Source organism: Falco rusticolus, chromosome 2 (genome assembly GCF_015220075.1).
Source record: "Falco rusticolus isolate bFalRus1 chromosome 2, bFalRus1.pri, whole genome shotgun sequence".
Classification (NCBI taxonomy): domain Eukaryota; kingdom Metazoa; phylum Chordata; class Aves; order Falconiformes; family Falconidae; genus Falco; species Falco rusticolus.
The window spans coordinates 110,775,142-110,797,325 of NC_051188.1; positions in this window are offsets into that span (position 1 = coordinate 110,775,142).

Below are 22,184 nucleotides of genomic sequence, written 5' to 3' on the forward strand. Positions count from 1 at the left end.
CAAATCAGAGTAGGATAATGAGAAATAAAAATTTAATCTTAAAACACCTTTTCCCCACCTCCTTTCTTCCCCAGCTCAACTTCACCCCTAATTTCTTCTGTCTCCTGCCCCCACAGTGGCACAGGTTGACAAGGAATGGTGGTTGTGGTCAGTTCATCACACATTTTTTCTGCTGCTCCTTCCTTTTCAGGGAGAGCCTGCTTTAGCAAGGGCTTCCCACAGGGTCACAGCATCCATTGGACATCCCCCGCTCCTCCACAGGCTGCAGGTGGGTATCTCCTCCACTGTTAACCTCCATGGACTGGGGGTGACAGCCTGCCTCACCATGCTCTTTGCCATGGGCTCCATGGGAGTCTGCTCTGGTGTGTGGAGCACCTCCTGCCTCATTCTGCACTGACTTGGGTGTCTGCAGGGATGTTGCTCTCACATATTCTCACTCCTTTCTCTGGCTAATTTCTGTTGGAGTTTTTTTTTCTCCCTTCTTAAATACATTATCCCAGAGGTGCTACCACCCTTGCTGATGGGCTCAGCCTTGGCCAGCAGCAGGTCCATCTTGGAAGCCAGCTGGCATTGGCTCCTTCTGACATAGGGGAAGCTTCTAGCAGCTTCTCACAGAAGCCACCCCTGTAGCCCTCCACTACCAAAACCTTGCCACACAAACCAAATGTATTCCACACTTTGCCTCTATGAATCACATATTTAAGTATTATCATTAAAATCCACATTCATCACACAGTCTTCACAAAGTTCACTCACGTCAGCAAAAAGAATTACCTGCACCAAAATCAAAATAACATCATCACAACACTGAAAAAAAGTCAGCAAATTATACACAATACACCTCTCGACCCTTCAGCACAATTACAACATAAATTCTCCACAATCATTCTGCTCTTCGCTCTAGCTGTGTTCACATTTTGCCTGTTACCTCTCCCAATTACTATCCTCATCTCAAAATTCTCATGTCTCATGTTGTGTGCCAGAAAGGACTGTGGTGGGTTGACCTTAGCTGAACGCCAGGTGCCCACCAAGCTCTTGCATCACTCCCTCCTCAGATGGATGAGGTGGGGAGAAAAAAGGTGGAAAAACGCCTCATGTGTCAAGATAAAAGCAGTTTAATAAAACAAAAGAAAAGGTTACGTGCAGAAGCAAAGGAAAACAACAGATTTCTTTACTTCACGTCAGTAGGTGATGTCCAGCCACTTCCCAGGAAGCCAGACTTCAGTATGCGTAGTGGTTGTTGCAGAAGACAAACATCATAAATAACAAATTCCCCCCTTCCTCCATCTTTCTCTTAGCTTTTATTGCTGAGCAGATGTCATATGGTATGGAATATCCCTTCGGTCACTTTGGGTCAGCTGTCCTGGCTGTGTCCCCCCACAAGGTCCTGCCCACCCCCAGCCCACTGGTGGCAGGGGGGGATGCTGGAGAGACAGCCCTGGTGCTGTGCGAGCGCTGCCCAGCAGCAGCCAAAACACGGGTGTGTTATCACCACCTCTCTGGGTACCGGTACAAGCACAGCACTATGAGGGCTGCTATGGGGAAAATTAACTGCGTATTTTCATGAACAGACAGACCCAATACAGCTTTAATTGGGCTTTCCCCTCTGAAATATCTGGTTGACATGGTTGGGTTCAGTGCTTTCAATGTGAGACAGAAAGCTTCACTAAGCTTTCATAATGCTGCTAGCAGAGCTGAGTTGGAAAATGCTGCGTGCCTACTTGTTTTGGCACGTGTCTGCAGTAGAAACTTGGAACACAAAAAATCTCTGAAGCCTGCACTATCTTAAAAAAACCCAACAAACAAACCTGGAGAAGAAGAGGAAAGTGAAGAGATAAAGTGACTGGTAGAACAAGGGAGTTCTGAAGGTGTGCATTAAGTATTATCTGATATATATTTGCAAATCATTCTCACAAGTTCATTCATGTGGGAAATCCTGATGTACCGACTTTAAAGTTCCCCATGAATGCATTTTTTAATCTGAAGTAAAATCTCACACCAAAAAAAGCTCTTTTATTTAGAGTGTGAGAAAGTTTCTTTGTTCTAAAATAAAACTCTTTCCATATTCTCTTTGCCTCCCAGCCTCAAGAAATATTAGTTTCTAAAAGACAGTTCAAGAGCTGTTAGAAAGCTTTCTGGCTATGCTTCAACAATGTGACAGTGTTCAGATATTGCGATGGTTCTGCATTGTATTTCAACAGACAAGCATGTTACTTACCATACACGAAAGGTAGAGTTGCTATTATAGTCATAGTGTCGTCGTCTCCTGTTGACATAACTAAACAAAACTTAGAGTATATACCTATTTTCCTAGCTTACCTTCAGACTATTTTTGTTCCAAACACAATGGGGCAGACTTCAAGCAATGGAGGTGAGAGTGTTGTTTCAGGTCATGAGAGGCATATGTATCTCTCAGACCCACTGTCATTACAGCACATACTCCTCTGGCTCCTTGTGTTTAATGCTCTTTTTTGGTGTTAAAATATCTACCTTCTGGTAAGCTTACAGTTCTGGATTTTTTTTCCTTTTACCTGATTTTTTTTTTTTTCCTGTCTTGACATTTATTTTTTGCCCTTTCATACATCAGTATGTTACCCCTTCTGTTTTCCTTGGTTTCTATGTCTGTATACTTTGTGGGCAGAATTTTTTCTTTCCCTTCCTGTTGTGATTTAACCCGCACTGGCAACTAAAGCACAACAAAGCTGCTTGCTCACTCCCCCTGCAGTGGGATGAGGGAGAGAATCAGAAGAGTAGAAGTGAGAAAACTCGTGGGTTGAGATAAAGGCAGTTTAATAGGGAAAAGCAAAAGCCGTGCATGCGAGCAAAGCAGAACAAGGGATTAATTCCCCACTTCCCACGGGCAGGCAGGTGTCCAGCCATCCCCAGGAGAGCAGGGATCCAGCACGTGTAATGGTCACTTGGGAAGACAAACACCGTAACTCCAAATGCCCCCTCTTCCTCCTTTCCCCAGCTTATATACTCAGCAAGATGCCCATGGTATGGAGTATCCCTTTGGCCAGTTGGGGTCACCTGTCCTGGCTGTGTCCCCTTCCAATTCCCCGTGCCCCCCAGCATCTCGCTGGCAGGGCCCTAGAAACTGAAAAGGCTAGTATAAATATTATTTATCACAACTACAACCATTCAATATTATTCTCACATCAAATCCAAAACACAGGACTGCACCAGCTACTGAGAAGAAAATTAACTCTGTCCCAGCTGAAACCAGGACACCTTCCATTCTTTATGTTTTAGTATGAGTGCTTCTCATTTCCCAATTTTTATTGATTTTGTTTTCCATTTGTCACCCCCATTTCCACTACCCCAATGCATTTTTGCCCCTTTATTACCACTCAGCAGCAAAATAAAATCCACTAACTTTCCAACCAAATCAGTGAACACACTGAGTAGTACAGGTGAGAGAACTTATGCTGCATTACTTTAGTTCCCTTGAAAATGGAAACTGACAAACAAGAGTAAGGGAACTTCTGGTTTGATGAAAAGATCCTGGACAACATAGCCTGGTTCTCAATGGTTTCCATGTCACTAGCTACAGACAGACAGAGTTTAAAACATTTTCAAAGCCTGCTAAGTAACTGAGACTGAATTGTTCTGCAAGCTGGGATAATTTCACTTCTGGGAGGGCAGGAACAACCAATATTTCTGTCTTCCTCCCTCACAAAACAATCTGTTCCAGACATTCCCCAGTTCATCAACATCTTCCTAGGAGGGTATCTCTAAAAAGAAATATTGAAAGCTTTTCCCTGATTTTTCTGTTGAGCAGGTGGGCTGTAGGATGGTTTTTGTTTTGTAGATATATTTTGGATTGTTTGTGAAAGCTGTTTGTTGTCATGCCATCTGATGGACAATTTCTCAATGTGCTGTCATGAGTAGAGCATCTGCTCTCACCACAATGTTTCTTCTAATGTGAATAGGCCTAGGAGAAATTCATCACTGCAATGTATCATTAATGCTGATAAAAAGATTTGCAAAGTATTTAAAAAAAATAAAAAGGTGATATTGTCAGCTCAAGGGCCCTTTTGCATTTTTTTACTCATGTTTATTACTCTGTTTCCTGGTATATCCCCTTCCCTAAATAAAGTAGCGTGTGTCAGTCTTCCAGACCTCAGATTAAAACAATGAAAAAAAATTATTTCTGTCCCCATATATCACCATGTTATGGTGAAGATTCTTCAGGACTTGGTCTCCTACATTTGGTGTAATAGGAGGTCTGAAGTGTGGTAAGCTTACATATTTAAAGCACAGAAATACTGGCATATTATGAGCAATTGCTAGTAACTGCTGCAGATGATGATGTTTGATATGGAGCCAGGCAAACAACAACATGCAAATACTACATTTCTCAATTTATTACTCTTAATGAATTTGTGGTTTGGGTTTCGGTTGTTTTTTTTGTTTAGTTGTGGTTTATTTTTTTTTTCCTGTCGGGAGGACGGAGGGAGAGGTTAGGAAGTTTAGTCACATAACACTTCAATATCTAGCAGTCTTCTAAAATTTCACCTAGGGCAGGGAGGAATAATTTACTGAACCACAGAACAGTTTAGACTGGAAGGGACCTCTTGAAATCAACTAGTACAATCCTTTGCTCAAGCAGGGTCGAATAGATCAAGTTGTCCGGGACAGCATGTGGTTGATCTTTGAATATCTCCATGCATGGAAACTCCACAGCCTCTCTAGGCAACCTGTTCCACTGTTTAACTAACTCAAAGTATGAGTTTTGTTGTGTTCAGATGTAATTTCTTAATGTGTCTTAATTTGTGTCCACTGCTTCTTGCCCTGTCACTGGGTACCAATGAGAAGAGTCTGGCTCCCTCACGTGACCTTCCTCCTGCCATGTATTTACTCACATTGATAGGATCCCTCTGAGCCTTCTCCAGACTCATTAGTGTCTCAGCTGTCTGCTTCTCCTTATATGAAAGATGCTCTAGTCCCTTAATCATATAGGTGGCCCTGTGATGGAATCCCTCTACTAAGTTCTATCCTTGATTTTCCACAGCTCTAGATCACACTGGTCTGCAGGTATAGTATTGGTCTTTCCAAAACCATTACATCAGGAGACTGATAACTGCCCAAACCTTTTGGTTTTTTTTTTCTTTTCTATCAAAAAATCATGCAGATACAGATCAATTATTTTAAAGCATTCAAATCTAAATGTTATAACTACATATACAAACTTATAAGGATATTCATAGTTAATAACATTTCTTTCAATACTTTATTTATTTAGCAAATACTAAAGCAAATATTTAGCAAAGTACTAAAAGAACTACATCTCGCTGCACACTGAATGATTTTTGCAGTTGTTCTTTGCCAGTCCACATTATATTTGGTATCCTTAATTTGACAGCACTTTTACAATCAGCTTTGAATTAACTTTAGATCCTAAATTCTGCACTGACCTCCAATAAGCAACTTTCTGTGCTCAGAGAGAGCTTATGCAGTCTTCTGAAGCTGACTTTAAAACCAGACCCACTGTTCTTAAGAGACTGGCACCTGCAAATGCAACTCAGGTACAACTGGAAAGGGCTTTACAGAGCATGTGGTGTCCTGTGCACCCTAACAGACCTCTGTGCCACAAGACAGCTTGATATGCCACAAGGCACTCCCAGAAAAAACATATGCATGCTGCCTGCGGGCTGTCTACAGGCTATCACTGCTGAAGGCAGGTGGATATTTCAGGCAGAATGCCATACTCACATCTACTTTTTCAGAGTGAAACCACTAGTGGGATTCTGCACAGGTACAGGGTCTGCCAAAACCACAAGTCATAGCAAGTTCAGAATTTAAATAACTACATTTGACATGATACATTACGGAACTTTTCAGTTTTAATATGAGGAAAAGACTCTTAGTGCTCTCAGATGCAAAGAAACAAAACACAATCTTGTCAACTATCAAGATTTTAACATGAGACTCATGGTATCTGTAGATTTTCTTAAAAGTCTTAGGTTCCCAGACAGGTCTTTTATGAATGCTTCCTCTCCCTTTAATTTTTTTATAAATATATATCTCTTATGTTTCTAATGGCCATCGTTACAAAAGAAAGCTTGGAAATACATGACTCAAGGTCAATCGTAAAGCTCAGAAGCAGAGACAAAAGACGAAACAGGGGAAGCTGTTGTTATTTTTAAGTCTGCTATTCTGACACTTGATCTGTGCCTTTGGAATATTTGGATTTAACAATACTGAAAACACTTCACCCTTTTGTCACAGAAGGATCCAATATACTTTCCAATTTGGAACTTCTAGCAAAAATGTTAATTAACATGAAGTACATCTAACTTCAAAATATGCAACAGTGGTCTAAAATGGGGTGTACACACCCCAGGGGGTTCACAGTGATATGTTGGGCTGTGGGAAGATTTTTTTAGAACTTTAATTTATATATTTTTTTATCTTAAAGAAAGAAAAAAGAGGAAAGAAATTAAGCTTTACTAATATTTTTAATAGATGGCTTGACACTGGCACCTTCGGTCACCTGTGGGTGCTCCACAATATGGAGGAGGCAACAGTGGCACCCTCAGGTGTTCGTTCACTTTCAACATATGGTGACATATTGCAGACTATGGGGCCCTTATTTAAGTGGATTTGCAGATTATATTGTCTAGCTTTAACTAAACTAACTTCACAAAAAAACCAAGTTGCTTAAATTGAGAATAATGCTAATAATGTGAGCACAAGCAAACAACAAGAAACAAGCAGAGGTGACATCTCCTACTCTTAGTACAAGCTTTTTGTCAGTCATGTTATAAGGTAAAAACAATGACAACCTAATCAGATGTAATTAGTGGTGTTTAAAGTCACGTCATAGTCAACCCGCACTTCACTAAATGTAATGATAAATGTTTAGAAGCCTCTTTTGAGGTTTATTAAGAGCAAAAGTCAAAAATCTGCCATGGTATGAATGGCTGAAATACACAGAAGACAACATGGCAATAAACTAAAGTGCATTCCTTTGTTAGCAAACACTGGTGGAAGATGCACAGAAAACATTGCCAAAGATTTGAAGAAATGTGTATTAAAACAAATTATGCAGTGTAGGAGGTTTGCTGTACAGTTGACTGAATGTGCATGTGTTTCTAACGTGTCACAGTTTATGGTATTTGATAGATTCTGTTTCAATAATGAAATACATTCAGAACTACTGTTTCGTGAGCCATTACAGGAAAGAGGTACTGGAGAAGATATCTTCTCAAGGTTAAATGACTTCTTTATTAAAAACAATGTTTTATGGAAAAACTGTGCAAGTGCAACCACTGATGGAGTGACTGCTTTGACTGGAATAAAAAAAGGATTCCAGGTTAAAGGTTACAAAGCTAGCACCACACATTAAATTTTTTCATTGCATCATTCATAGTCAAACTGTTGCAGCAAAGAAGTAGTAGCCAGAAGTGCACAAAGTTCTACAAGGTGTCATTGCTGTTAATTTTACAACGTAATTTAAACAGCACGATCTTTACAAAACTTTGTAATGAGATTGGGATTGACCTTGAAAACCTTTTGTACCACACAGTGGTTTTCTGGTTATCACAGCAAAGTGCTTAAAAGCTTTGTTTTAAAAGATAAGTGACACATTTTTCTTTTTTTTTAAAAAATGTGTTCCATGTTTGCTGACCTTTTCTGTGTTGAGGAGTGGCTATCAGCAGTATATTATGTGGTAGGTATTATCAAAAAAGTAAACAGACTTAATGTATCCCTTCAAGGTAAAGGTGATGTCTTAACAAGGCGTGAGAAAGTAACCATTTTATAAAAAAACCTCATGCTATGGAGAGAGCATTTTGAAAAGTGAGTTTTGGAAATATTTTCTTCATTATGGCATTCTGTTGCTGAAAACAATGTTGCACCTAAAAAAATTCTCATATCTGTATACCTAACCCCCCCCCCCAGAAACAGGATTTTCTAACTTGTTTAAAATTTTTCAGATAGAAAAGTAGCAGTGGGTTTTGAAGCCATTTGTTAAAAATATTATAGCCTAACACCTTTCTATTAGGTTGCAAGAACAACTGTTTCACATTGGGGTGGTGGGAAATTTACCAGCAGAATTTCAGTAATTGTGGATGGGATTGAAAAATAAGTGTCATGATTTAGCAAGCACAGAAAAAGATGCAATTATTCCATTTGGATCTATGCATCTTTGAGGTATCATTTTCAGTTATGACAGCCATTAAAACTGAGTATCAAAACAACTGAATTTAGAAACAGACCTTCAAATTGCTGAATAACAAGATGTTAAAAGAAGATTAAAAAAAATTAACCATATTCAACCATAAAATTATTAATAATAACTTTTTTCAGTGACAGAAAAGAGGTTTTTTGCATTGTTAATAATACTACTTTTAATTTATTATTAATCTCTATCTCATCACTTTTCAATCTCTATTTTCATTTACATTTTATAATGTAAATACTGCAATTGCACATGCATATCATTTGTAAATAACTAAATATATAAATATGCACTCTAGGGGTGCATGCTTAGGTTTTTTTTTTACTGATAAAGGTATATAATCTAAAAAGTCTGAGACCACTGCAATAGTCCTATAGCAGTACACCTCAACCCCTTATTATTTTACTGTTGACTTAAACTTTACTGTATATAATGGTTATTTTTCCAGTTATTTCTTTCTGGTAGGTTCCTGGACATTGAGCACTGCTGAAGCCTTTATTCATAACAATCAAAAAGGGAATTAATATTTGTAATCTCTAAGTTAATCATGTGATGGACTCTACATCTTCTTCCTGACCTTGATCTTTCACTCTCCTTCCCTGTCAAAAACAACCCCAAAAATCAACCACCCTCATCTACCCCAAAAGTCCCTTGAAATCTCTTGAGGAATGTCTCAGTGATTTTCTTCTGATGTATTTTCAGGTCTTTGCTGGCATAGATGTAGACATGTCAATGCACTGTAGGAAAGATTATTGTCTCAAGCTTTACAGTCCAAGTCATCATTCAGATTTATTTTATTATTATTTTTTTTTTAATCTGAAACCTTCAGTAACAGATAATTTATCTGGGTACTTGTATTTAATGTACTACTTCCAACTGAAAAGATTTTTCAGGTTTTTTGAAATTCACCAACATCTCAAGAGAAGATCCTACTAAAACAATGCATTTAACTGGAAAGCATACTGAATAAAGTGCAACAAACCGAAACAGAGAGGGAGGCTGTGAAATCTTTTTAAATTAGTAGAAATGATGATGGAATCATCTTGCTAAATGAAGTGATGGTGCACAGAATGATAAAAGATTATGAAAACCTGGGCTGTAAAAAGAAGAATTTGTCAAGGCAATATTTTAAACCCCAAACCTCTGTAAACTATTTTCCAAATAGTCCAAGAGCTATTAAGAAATTCTGTGTTGCACAGAACTATCAGCTTACCTATTTAAAAGACTTCTGCTCTACCTCACACATTGATAAGTTACAATATATCAGGACACTTCAGGCAAAACGCAGAGATTCATTAAGCATCCAAGAGATGATAAAATTGAAAAACCCCAAACAAACAAACCAAACAAACCCCCACCATAAAAGCAGAGAATGGGACATCTAATCACTGTTTTCTGTTCCTTAGGGTGCTAGCTATCAAAAGAAATAATTGATTTTCTCTCTTAGGTAAATTAGTATAAACTGCCAGCAAGCCTCCACCTTTTCTTTTTCCCCTGCTGTACTGTTCATGTAAGAAGTTAAACTGATTCCACGGTTTCCACTGAACTGTTTTACATTGTGAGTAAATACAAGAGGCAGCAGTCAGTGAAATAAGGCAAGTTCATCAGTTTGGGTTTGTGGTTTTTTTTTTTTGCTTACAAGTACATGGTTTTAAATAGATATGCAATAGTATTTTATCACAAAGCTAGGAAAATCACTAGGAAAGTAGAGCTCTTTGAAAAAACAATCTTGTTTGTTTGCTTGTTTTGTAAGAAAAAAGCCAATCTACTTTTCCATGTTTAGGAACCTGCTTTGTCGAGTTCTAGATGTACAAGATGTTAAACGGTCCATGAAAACCTTGTTAGATGTTTTGGAAATCAGTTTAGAATGTAAACCCTGCTAGGCATTACCAAGAATAGGAAATACTACAATGAGGGAAACAAGCTAGAGCATAGTCCAAAGAGTAAAGTTACAGTTGGCTATCTCTGATTCTGTCTGACTCCTGTGAAGAAATAATAGCACTCCTGAGAAAGAATCCTTAATAAGAAACTGAAAACCTTGCAGCTGAAAAGAACAAGTCAGATATCTAACAGTCCAGAGGTTTTCTTACAGAACAGGGTTATCTTAGGGAGAAGATAATGGTTTCTCCTAATAAATTTATATTTAGAGGAGGAGGAAAACGGAGGACAAAAATACCCCTCAACTTACACCACAAAAAATGAACTAGTAGATTTTTGTATTACTTCAAACTGCAGCTGGATCAACAGCTAAAGATACATACTGTAAATAATATAGAAATTTCCAAAGGAAATCGGGACTAATGCACACAATGTGTATTATTCCGTGGAATGTTTTTGTTTCTGTTGCAATTTCAGATTAGAACTAGCATGACAAAGTAAAAATAGGTGGATATCTACTGAAAAAAAGCATAAAGCAGAGTAAGATGACACTAATAAAAAGGAAATGTAGCAGTGGTCATAAGAAAACGCAAACTACTTTAAACAGGAATACAACCATTTTAAAAACACTTAGTACCTGAAATACATCCAATCCACAAGAGTATAACGGTTCTCCTTTGATTCACAGTACAAATGTCTGCTGGTAAATTGGAATGAACTAGCAACATGAAAGTACATAGATACTTTTTATTTTTAATCTGGTTGTCTGCATCACCCTGCCTGACAAAAATGTCCCTGAATCTTAACTATGGTTTTACCAGTTGTATAATTTCTTCTGTTTGGTTTCGTAGCTGGAGAATCACTGTATTAGATCCTACCCATCGCTACAGTTTGTGCTACTACTTATGATTTAGCAGGCAACCTATCCTGCAACAGAAGGGTGCACTACAGAGTTCACATGTTTTCAGCCAAATGCATTTTTGGTATTTGGTACTTGTAATACTCTTTTATCCTGCTTCCCTAACACTCTATGACCGAGATCACATCACTCAGTCTGTGAGCAGCTGCACTAGCTTCTGTTTACAATTTCCAGATTGGGATTGTGCTCTAGTTTCCAAACTCTCAACAGATTGTACTGTTCATATTCCATTCTTTATTTCAAATTTTTGTCCTCTTTCTGTGCATTTTCACTACCATTGATAAGGACATTTTCTTCCCCAACCTTAATTATTTCCAAAAGTTCCTCTACACTTCACACAATCAACATCCAGTGTGGCTAGAGTTATATTAATCTAATTAAAAGAAACCATTTCCTGAAAATATTGATTCAATATGACCAAAAAATTGAATGAGATTTGATGTATTGTCATGCTTTATTCCAATATTGTGCAAACATAAAGTTTCAGATATTTTGCTTAAAAAATAAATCTAAAAATAACACCTTAAAAGATATCCTCAAGTTAAAAAATAAGCAGAAGATTTTACTGGTTTTGTATTTCAGAAGTAAAAATAAACACCACAATTAAAAAAAAAAAAAGAAAAAAAAAAAGAAAAAAAAGGGAAAAAAAAGAAAAAAAAGAAAAAAAAAGAAAAAGTAGCATTTCTGTCTAAAGATTGATTTATATCAGAACATATGGCCAAGGCATAGGGTCTTCAGGTCCACGCATTATTCAACATATTCCTTATTTCATCTTCAACTGAAAACATATCTTTTCTTGAATATTTAAATTCCATTGCTGCCCTTGTTAAACTTTCTCCACCCAAAATGCTCGGTAAAATGAAACTGATTTTATTTTAGTTTTTTCCCCTCCAAGCGGAAAAAGGCTTATAGATCCTGGTCCTTTTTATGCTAGGTCTGATCTGTGAATGTATTGACATATTTTCGTATTATCTATTTGATTTACATTCACAGACTATGTATCCTGTTATTGTACTACTGTTCTTTAATTATGTGTTGGGTCTGGCTGAGCCCCACAGCAGCCCTCGCCGTGCTGTGCTTGTACCGGTACCCAGAGAGGTGGTGATAACACACCCGTGTTTTGGCTGCTGCTGGGCAGCGCTCGCACAGCACCAGGGCTGTCTCTCCAGCATCCCCCCCTGCCACCAGTGGGCTGGGGGTGGGCAGGACCTTGTGGGGGGACACAGCCAGGACAGCTGACCCAAAGTGACCGAAGGGATATTCCATACCATATGACATCTGCTCAGCAATAAAAGCTAAGAGAAAGATGGAGGAAGGGGGGGATTTGTTATTTATGATGTTTGTCTTCTGCAACAACCACTACGCATACTGAAGTCTGGCTTCCTGGGAAGTGGCTGAGCATCGCCTGCTGATGGGAAGTAGGGAATAACATCTTTTGTTTTTCTTTCCCTTCCATGTGTGCAACTTTTGCTGTTGCTTTACTGTCTTTATCTTGACACACAAGGTCTTTTTCCCGTCTTATTTACTCCTTGTCCTGTTCTGCTGAGGATGGGAGTGATAGTGTGTCTTGGTGGGCACCTCGTGTCCAGCTAAAGTCCAGCCACCACAAGTTAAGATATATTTTTGAAAATGTGCTGGGTTTGTTTTTTTTTTTTTCCTTTGAGAATACTCTCCTTACAAGGATAGGAAGGAACTAAAAATTCACCAAGTAAAAGATTACTTTTGTCTCCATGCTTTCTTATCTGTCATAGCCTGAAAACCATTTCATGTTAGCATAAAAAGAAACCACTGTTCATACACTCCTATCAGAAGGAGGTGCTATCAGATTAAGCTTTTAAAAAATTCTTTTTGCATTTTCCACATCTTCTGATTTCTATTTAATGGTATTCCTAGCTATACTGTAACTATACTGCAAACACAAGTTCTGACTTTTTTGACAGATGCTACAGTGAAAGCAAGCTGATTTTTTTCTCCTTTATGAAAGAACCTAGAAAATCAGGGACTCTTTCCCTGTTGTTAATGGCTTTGGGCCACTGAAGTAGATTCCCATCATACAAGAAATCTGACTTTGTTAAAGCTGTAAATTTCTTTATGCTGGTTTATTTTTCCTCTTTGACTATAGCTTTTATTTTACAAAACAAGCTGCAATTTGGAAGAGGATCTGCAGAAGGTGACTGAAGAAACTGAAGATTTTCAAGGCTATTCTCGCCTGCCACACATGCATTTTGAGTCAAATTAACACACCATACTTCTTCCTTTTACTATATATAAAAATCAAACAAAAAATCTGTAAAGTATATACTAATTAGCTGTTCCAAACTTTGCATCTACAGGACTAAAGTCATCATTTTAAAGTGTTAGTTATTTGAAAGCTCCTTTCAGATCATCATATGAAGTATAAGAACCCCTCCCTGTGTTTAAAGAACATGATAAAATTTGTAATCTTTTAGAATGTTATGATGAAGCATGACATGTAATATGAAACAAGTTTATCATTAAATGTTAAGTACATTTGGAGTACTTTACAAAAGAAACTCTGTAGTTGCTTTGGTTTCAGAAGTGCCTGAAAGAGCGTTGTGATGCCTAGATGTTGTAGAATAGAGTGATACACTTCACTTGTAAGAGGAAAGTAACAATGCATTTATTAATATAGAACAACAACTTAAAGTTTGATAGTAAATGAAACAGTGGTTTAACAGGATTTCATGGCAAGGTACACTTGATTACTCCATAGAGGACAGGGTCAAACAAAACTGTCAGGGAGACCCTCCCATTGATTCATGAGGTTCAGAAAAGCCCCCTTGCTTCCTAAACTCCTTTTCAAAGTGGAGTTTTGGTGCAGCTGGATCCAGACTTAGTTGTAGACTTAGTCAATAGTTTCTATTTAAAGGATTATATGCGCACAATCAGCTAAGATTTCAAAGCTTAACATGCTATTAATCATTTACCAAGAATGTGTTGTGGCAAGGAATCTTTCAACCATGAGGAGTAACCTTGAGAGTTGTCTCTACATAAGGGAAGACCCTGACAAGACAGCCTGCTGCCATGGAGGAGAGCTCAACAGGCTCTGGGCTGTCCACTATTTATAAAGTAAGATGATTGACATAGTCTTATTTGCATACTGCATTTCGCTTGGCACATGCTCAACTTGCCCTCAATAGTTGAGCAAGATTTATGGCCCTTACCTATCGTGTTATCTGTCTCCCCAAATTCCAAATTAAGCCAGACGCAGCCATCACAACCATGACTGCTGGCTATTGCTCAAGGAGAAAATATGGGGGTGGGGGAGCACACCACCACAGTATATTGCTCAAAGCAACAAGAATTGGCCACATATGTGTCTTGGATGATATCTGTGTCACTCAGAACCCAGACGATCAAAAGATTTAGTTAAGCATCAGTGGTTTTCAACAAGATAGTGTTAGAAGGTTTTGTTACTTTTGAAAATAAACTGGAATTCCTAGATCTTTAAAAAGCACTTTTGAAAATATCATTCTTCACCCCTTTTAAATTCTACACGATATTTTGAAATGTAACAATTTGTAACAATTGGAAGATAATAGAACAACTGGAAGATAATAGAAACATTCTCCTCCTCCCCTGCCTAGGACCACTAGCAAACAGACTCTTTGTCTTCCCCATGTCCCATTCTCTCCCAAGAAATAGCGGTAGAGAACACCGAGACCTTTAAAGCTAGTTTTCATTTTATGGAAAACTGAGATAAAATAAATTAGACAGTCATTTTTTAAAAAGCTTCTTGAAGCTGCCCTGCCAGTAATCTGAATTTAAAAATTGGAAAATAAGAGATCTTTCAGAAACAGAAGGGTGTACGACTTCAGCTGGATAATGCAACTGTGCTCTTACTTCTCATGAATCCACTCTGCTAAATGTTGACTGTGAAATGTATTGTTCAGGAGAAGCTTGAAGTCTTCCCAACACTGCCGTGAGTTAAATAAAATAATAACAATAATAATAAGGGTAAAGTATGAATTCAAAGAAATGTTGGCATTTCATATTGCAGACCTGATAAATTAAGGATCAGCTGTAATAAACTGAGAAACACAACCAGAACTCTCAACTAAACTCAGAAGACAGCTTAATTCAATAAGCCAAATGAGGTCTTGAAAGCTTCTGGAAAAAAACAAACTAATGAAAAAAATAACCCACGTCCCCATCCCATTAGCAAGAATCTTTAAATGTAGTTCTAGGTCCAGTGCTTTTTCCTGTGCAGGAAAGATCTAAATGGCAGAAAGAGTTACCCAGTCATCAACAAGCAGGAATGAAGATATCACTCCATTTACTTAGTCAATTTTCTTTGGTTTTGCAAATTAAAGAAAATTTATGCAAATCTGACAAAGTAGGATGAAGATAAGGTGCAGAACCTCAAATAATACGTGAAAGATAGTGAAGTGAATAAGGGAAATTTAAAAAGGACTTTTAAGCCTTACATTCAATACACAGGTTGTGTCAGGGGGAGTATGCACGACCTCTTGTTGTTGCCGTGACCTTGCCAGCCACCTGTATATAGTAATCTTTATAACTACTGGCTCTAAGAAATGGGAATTAAGACTGATCTGAGCATGATGAGTGGAAGGGAGGGAATTAGCTGGAGATTAATGATGCTACTGACCCAAAAGCAAGATGAAGAGGCAAACAAGTCTGCCTGGAGAGCAGTGCCCAAAAGTAACAGCAGGAAATAATCAGCAACAGTAGGAAATAATCAGCAACAGTAAACAAAAGCAATGATTGGATTAAATCACTGAAAGTGCTCCAATGAGAGGACTGGTGACAGCAAGTCAGCATGAAAAAGAAAACTTTCTGTTCAGTAGAAAGATCCTTAGAAAATCTCAGAGGAACAACTGTCAGTAAGCTCAACTGCTGAGCAGAAAGAAGTGGTCTCCTGGGAGGAAGCACTGGGCTTGTCCTCATCACTGGACCTTAGGATAAGGTAAACTACGCACTGAACCCTGATTTGGACTGTGGTTAACATCGTGCCATCCTTAGTGACCTGAGCCCTGGTCTGTTACCTTTCAGGTAGGTTCATCATGCAAGTGCAAGCATGACTTCTCAGCTGTAGCTGTGGCACGGGCTGCACATAACTAACAGGCCATGTGTGAGATGCATGTGTTTTGGGTACTGTTGTTGCTTAAGTGGTGTTTTGGGTTTTTTTGGTTTTTTTTAAAATTTTTATAACTAATTTTTGTTATTGTCTTATTAATTTTAGTGAAATATTTTACTTAAGCAAAGGTTCAACTGTTTCTCTGGCATCAGTGCCCCTGTGCTAGTCAACCAACTGTCACAGTACACCATGATGTAATTCAGTGCATGGGCAGAAGGCATTAAAGTTACCGAGAGCCACGAATCAGCCCTCACGTTCCAGTGCCATGGCTGCCTTGTACAAGTTATGCAGCTGACATCCAAATGCACATCACTCAGCAACTCTACCACATCTAACCATTATGCTAACTACCTTGCCTATGGGTAGCCATCAAGATGTGGTTTGTGCTAAAGTTGTAATAATAACCTGCTTGTGTTAGAATTTAGGCATCTGACATAAATGTTAACCATCTTCCAATAAAGTGCCCGAGGCAAGAGTGAAAATAGCCCCCAATTCATGGGGGGGTGGTGGTAGTGAGACTACTCAACACACTGTAGTGTTACAAAAGATGGAACAACCTTCCACTCTTCTCACATAAGTGAAAGAACATATCACAATGCTACAAAGCATTGCACTGTGGAACTTTTCACCTGAAGCAGAAAAAATTATTGAAAATGGAGAAGAACCAATAAGAGTATGGAGAGCACTGTTTCTTGAGGCACTCAGCAAGCTCGAGGCAATAATTAAGAGCATTTGAGCAATGGGGAGAAGAATTTGAGAAAATGGAGGGGAACTGTGACTCTCTATATGGCATTACATTACTGTAATTATTTCCTGAAGACTCTGTTTTTTCAATGGGTATTTCATATGAAGTAGGAAAAAATAAAACACTAAATTAGCACTGGATTTCAACAGTGTAGCATTGTCCACTCCGAGTTGTGTCAGTTTAAACTAAGTGAGATGTAAGTTGCTTAATATATGTAATTCATTTTTCTTAGACCTAATTAACAAATGATTGGATAATTAATAAAATAGTCTTCATCTGGGTGACAGGAAGGCTATGTTTGTTCTGATGGTTTTCTTCTAGACGAGTTAAGATCTTCACATACACATGTTTTTTGGCTTAAACGCTTAAAAACTTTCAGGGTACACTTCCCTTTATCTCTTGAGAAGCAATGCAGAGACAAGGAGCACTACATTAATTACAACATCACCTGGCATGCGCAAAAAGTTATTGTTTTTTCTTTGAAACTTACTGATTCAGTTGGGTGATTCCAGATTAATCATAGACTACAAAAAAAAAAAAAGCTCATCTTAAGGCTTAGTTAACGATGTTTCATCAGTAGCAATTAAAAAAAAAAATCTTGCAAATTGATTTCCTTTATTTTTCCTTGTTGTGGATTTGGTGTGAACCACACTGAAGTCAGATTCCCACAGTTTTCCAGTTAGCAGATAAGACCAGGAGGAGGAAAATATTGCTAAAAGTTCACAGATTAAGCAATAGTGTACTTTTCAAATAGACTCACTGAAATCACAGAAGGTATTCAAGAAATACTAACCCTCTGTCATTTGACATGCTCACTAAACATTGGTTGACATTCTGTTTCTAAAGTTAGTTATTACATCCAGTTTAATTTCCCTTAATACAGAAATATTTTGGGTGTAACTACTAAGGTTAAGATCCAGAATTACTTGTTGGTATTTAATATTTTTAGGTGCTAAATTCTAGATAAAAGCAGTAGTATATATCTTGCTTATGGAAGCTAAAAACAGTAGAAGAGCAAAAAGAAATGTGCAAGTGCCCTACCTATAATAGAACATGATTGCAGTACAATTACATACGAGGTATTGTAAATATTACTAGGTGTTACGTTAGTGGTGCTTCAACACCCATGCAGATTCATGAAGAGTTTGGTTGTCCATCCATTCCCCCCAATTATTAATCTGTTGATGAGTCACATTCTTCTCAATAGCAATCACAGCAATAATTCCTGAACAAAAGTCAAAATGTATATTATATTTTTTCCCAAATCATCATCACAGCAATTCAAAAAAAAATAATGCAGAAACTGAAAGCTGTACTAAAATAGGCTTGTAAATGTAAATTGCATCGATCATAATGTTTAGAGTTTTTATGTTACAAAGAATATACAATCTTCGAAGATAGGCTTGAAAACTACTGTGATTTCAGCTAAATGCACTCCAGGTTCTTTGTTTTGACTGAATGGTGAAACTAAGTTTATAGTTTTGACTGAATGGTGAAACTAAGTTTATAGTTTTGACTGAATGGTGAAACTAAGTTTATAGTTTATAGCAAAAAAATGGAAGTGCCCATGACCTGTTTGCTTTTCCTTAATTTTAAAGAATTTAACAAGAAAAAATAACAATAAAATTAGAACAAATAAGTACTCGCCTAATTCACAACATACACATAAAAATAACTCAAAGTTCCCATATTTCCATTGTACGCTTTTCAAATATCTCACTCAGTTTTCAAGAGTTTGCGCAGTAGTTTGGAAAACAGAAACTGCACACAGATGCTGGACTCTAGCTGCAATCAATGTCTCAATCAACACTAACTCATAAGATAGTCAGGAGTCTATTTGAAAATTAACGTGACAGTTTAGACTCAACTATATGACTATGTTGAAAATAAGTTTATAAAAGTGAGTGCATTATACATATAGAGGAAGTAGTACAGGGGATATAATATCTCTTAAGACACCAATGCCTTTGTCTGAAAGTCAGCTCACCAGAATATGAAATACAGTCTAAGCCCTGGGCTGAGACAGAAACTGAAATTGAACACAATTATTAAAGGAGGAAAGAGACCTCATAATACAAATTATATTAATCCAGATGTTTAGAAGTGTTCCCTCACCAGTCTTTTTCAATTTCTCAAACTCTAAGCAGACAATAATATAAGGAACACTAGTTATTTCATTTTTGTTTATTTCATTCTGGGAGGAAGCTAACAGATATTTTTTAAAATAAAGAATTTTAACAAATAAAAGTCAGATTTTTTTAACGTGGTGTCCAGTTCCGAAACCCAAATTTCATGTATTTTAGGGCAGAGTTGGGCAGGTGCCTAATGTCTTGTGCTGCCATGTTCAGTTTTGTCAGCCTCACTCAAAAGCTCTCAACAGCCAGGAAACTATTGGCTTGACTGTTCCACTTAGTATTCCTTTCTCAGAGAGCTATAAAATCTAAAGGAAACCTCAGGCTTAGTTGTAGCTGAGCTGTAGGATTATTTGAAGAATAAAACATAACTGAATACATGTCCAAGTGGTAGAATAAGGCCACATACACAATACTGCTGCCCATGTGAAAATAAAATATGAAGCTGAAGTGAAAAAAAACCTTAACGAAATCTTCAGGCAGCAGCAGGACAATGCATATCTTTAATGAAATGTCTGATAGTGCAATGTAGCAACTAAACCACAGAGAAATTATTTACTCAATGTAAAATGAGCTGACATATTTATGCTTTTGATGCTGGATTGGAGAAAGCCAAGAGAAAAGATATGAGAAACGGACTAGATAAAGAGAAAAGCTGGAACTAACATCTGTTTACACAGGTAGAAACAGCAGAGCTTTAAGCAAGCTCTAGATAAATCCAGAAGACAGGAGCATCAATTATTCAGTGAATTGAAACACAAGTCACATAAATCCTAGACTGATATTTTATACACGTACGCTTACACAAAAAAGAAGTTGTATTTTTTCTCATTCTTTTCATTTATATGAACTATTTTAGTATCTCCTGTGTGGTATATATTCTCAATAGTGTTTTCAGCAACACTGTTACAGCGGCAGCAGTGATTACTTTTTTTCCCCAAAAATATACAGCAGGGATAGGCTCATTACTTTAGAATATTTAGTATTCACTGCTGTCGTAGGCAACTACACAATACTTCTCTGGAGTGCATGGGAAAACCAGTATGCTTTTGAGGAATGGACTTGGTTTGAGGCAAGCTCTTTTTATATAGATATTTGTGGATAAATAGGGCTGAAACAGCTTTAATTAGGCCTATCCCTCCCTTACAATAACTCATGAATATAAATGAACATTTTTTTTTGTCTCCGTGGCAACTTCCCCTTATGAGACTTTTCAAAGAGTTTTTGTAGCAAGAAATTATTACTCAAAGATATACGGAACGGAAATCCTCAATTTCACACTCCAAAACCAGATCCAGTTCTCAGTGTCAGGCTCCGTGATTCTTGTAGACTATTTGACAATTAATAAACCAAAAAAGTTTTAATATTAAGAAAACAAAATTCAAACTATATATTCTATGTCAAACAATGAACAACTAAAAGGTTCACCCCAGAAGTGAAGATTAATTGGAGATAATGGCTAAACCTTCTCTATACCTGGAGAGGCACTTGTAGACTAATGTGCTTTCTTAAAGAAGAGGACCTGCTTCAAGCAGCCATCTAATTTTTAACTCTCCTACTGACTGGGTTTCTAAGGTCTTAACCCTGACTCTGTGACAAGTGCCTTTTGCTGATGATCATTCTTAACTCAAGAACAGAAAATGTTCTGTTCTCCTTGCAATAATGTTTTACAACTTTTCTTTTTTCAGACATTTAAGAAGAACAATTAAGCATGCACAGTCGAGAAAGGATAGGTGAGGGACACAGGAAACAGAATTTATACAGAGTATAGTTTTTCAGAATCTCGGTGTGCAAAGCAGCAGCCTTTATCTTTGGTCCCCTTTACAACGGGATTCCTCAGGCCTCCTGCTCTAAGTCACTCTTCTTTCATGGACTCAAACCTTTCTATTCTTTTCATTAAATGTAAAAATAATTGGTCTGTTGCAAGAAGAAAACTTGGGAGTCATTCGAGACATATGAAAATGTTCCGTTTCTCTTGCCCTGCAAAAAGGTACTAGTAGCAAGAACACGAAGATTATGGTAGTGGTGGTGGGGACTGTGATGAAGCTCCTTAAGAGGATAAATTCACTGATTAGTTGCTGTTCTGAGATAAAAGAGGATACCTTTGTTCCTGTAGAGCTACGTGTAACAACTTGTTCCGCATGCCAGTTCTGCCTGGTTCAATGGTTTGCTGATGCTTATAAAAATAGCACAAGGATGGGAAAGAAGAGGAGGAATGAAAACTGATATGGCATCATAGGAATATATGCTCCCATGACAGAGATGTAGAGCATGCACACAAGCATCTAACTCTACTAGGAAAGAAGAAAGAGGTGACAGAAAATCCTGTCTTTTAAAACTCTCGAAATCCCTCAATGCTTGAATATGCTGACTGCAAAATAAAAAGTCATGCAAAGCAAATACTGCATAGTAACTACAAAAGAGTTCAAAGTGAAGCACTTTGGAAATGCTACAATAGAAGAGTCACCACCTCCTTTCAACAGAGAGATTTTGAAGATGTATCCCTTATCTGGTTCTGCCAAAAGGTAAAGAGATCCCAAAGGAACTCAGCAACAGACTTCAAGGATATTTCAGACAAAATCTATTCCAGCCCCAAAGCAGTTCCATCTGTAACATGCCAGGCATGATTTTTACATATGCGTCAATGTCATCACACGTTGTTTAGGTGGACAGTCCAAGTTTCAACTGTTGTTGCGTTAAAAGATCAAAGTTCGTCTAAACACCAGTGCTCATACATGCTGTCACATGCCTTATGTTTCTCTCTGGAATATCTGGCACTCCTGGCATTTGAACCTTTGTACAACAGTATGGATTTAGAGGTTTTCCTCCCATTTAAATTGATAATCTGGCCATAAGTAATGCTAACTCTGAACACTGCACCATAACTGATATGATGTTCTTTGGTTAGTGGAAGGAGCATACAATTAGTCTTATTGTTATGCTTTTAAAGATGACAATAATTGAACTATATTTAAAATTATTGGTTAGATGTACTGAAGCATACAGCATCTGTAACTCCCACTAAACTTCAACAGATGTGGCAGTTCAAAACCTCTGAAAGTAAGACTTTTATAATATTTTTTCCATTGTTTCTAATGCCTCCTGAGAAGCTTGAAAGAGAAATCTGTTTGAGCTCTGGAGTGGTTTCTTTCATAACCCACATGTTCGGCTTTGTTATTGTTAGTAGCCTCATGAGCCTTTCTATG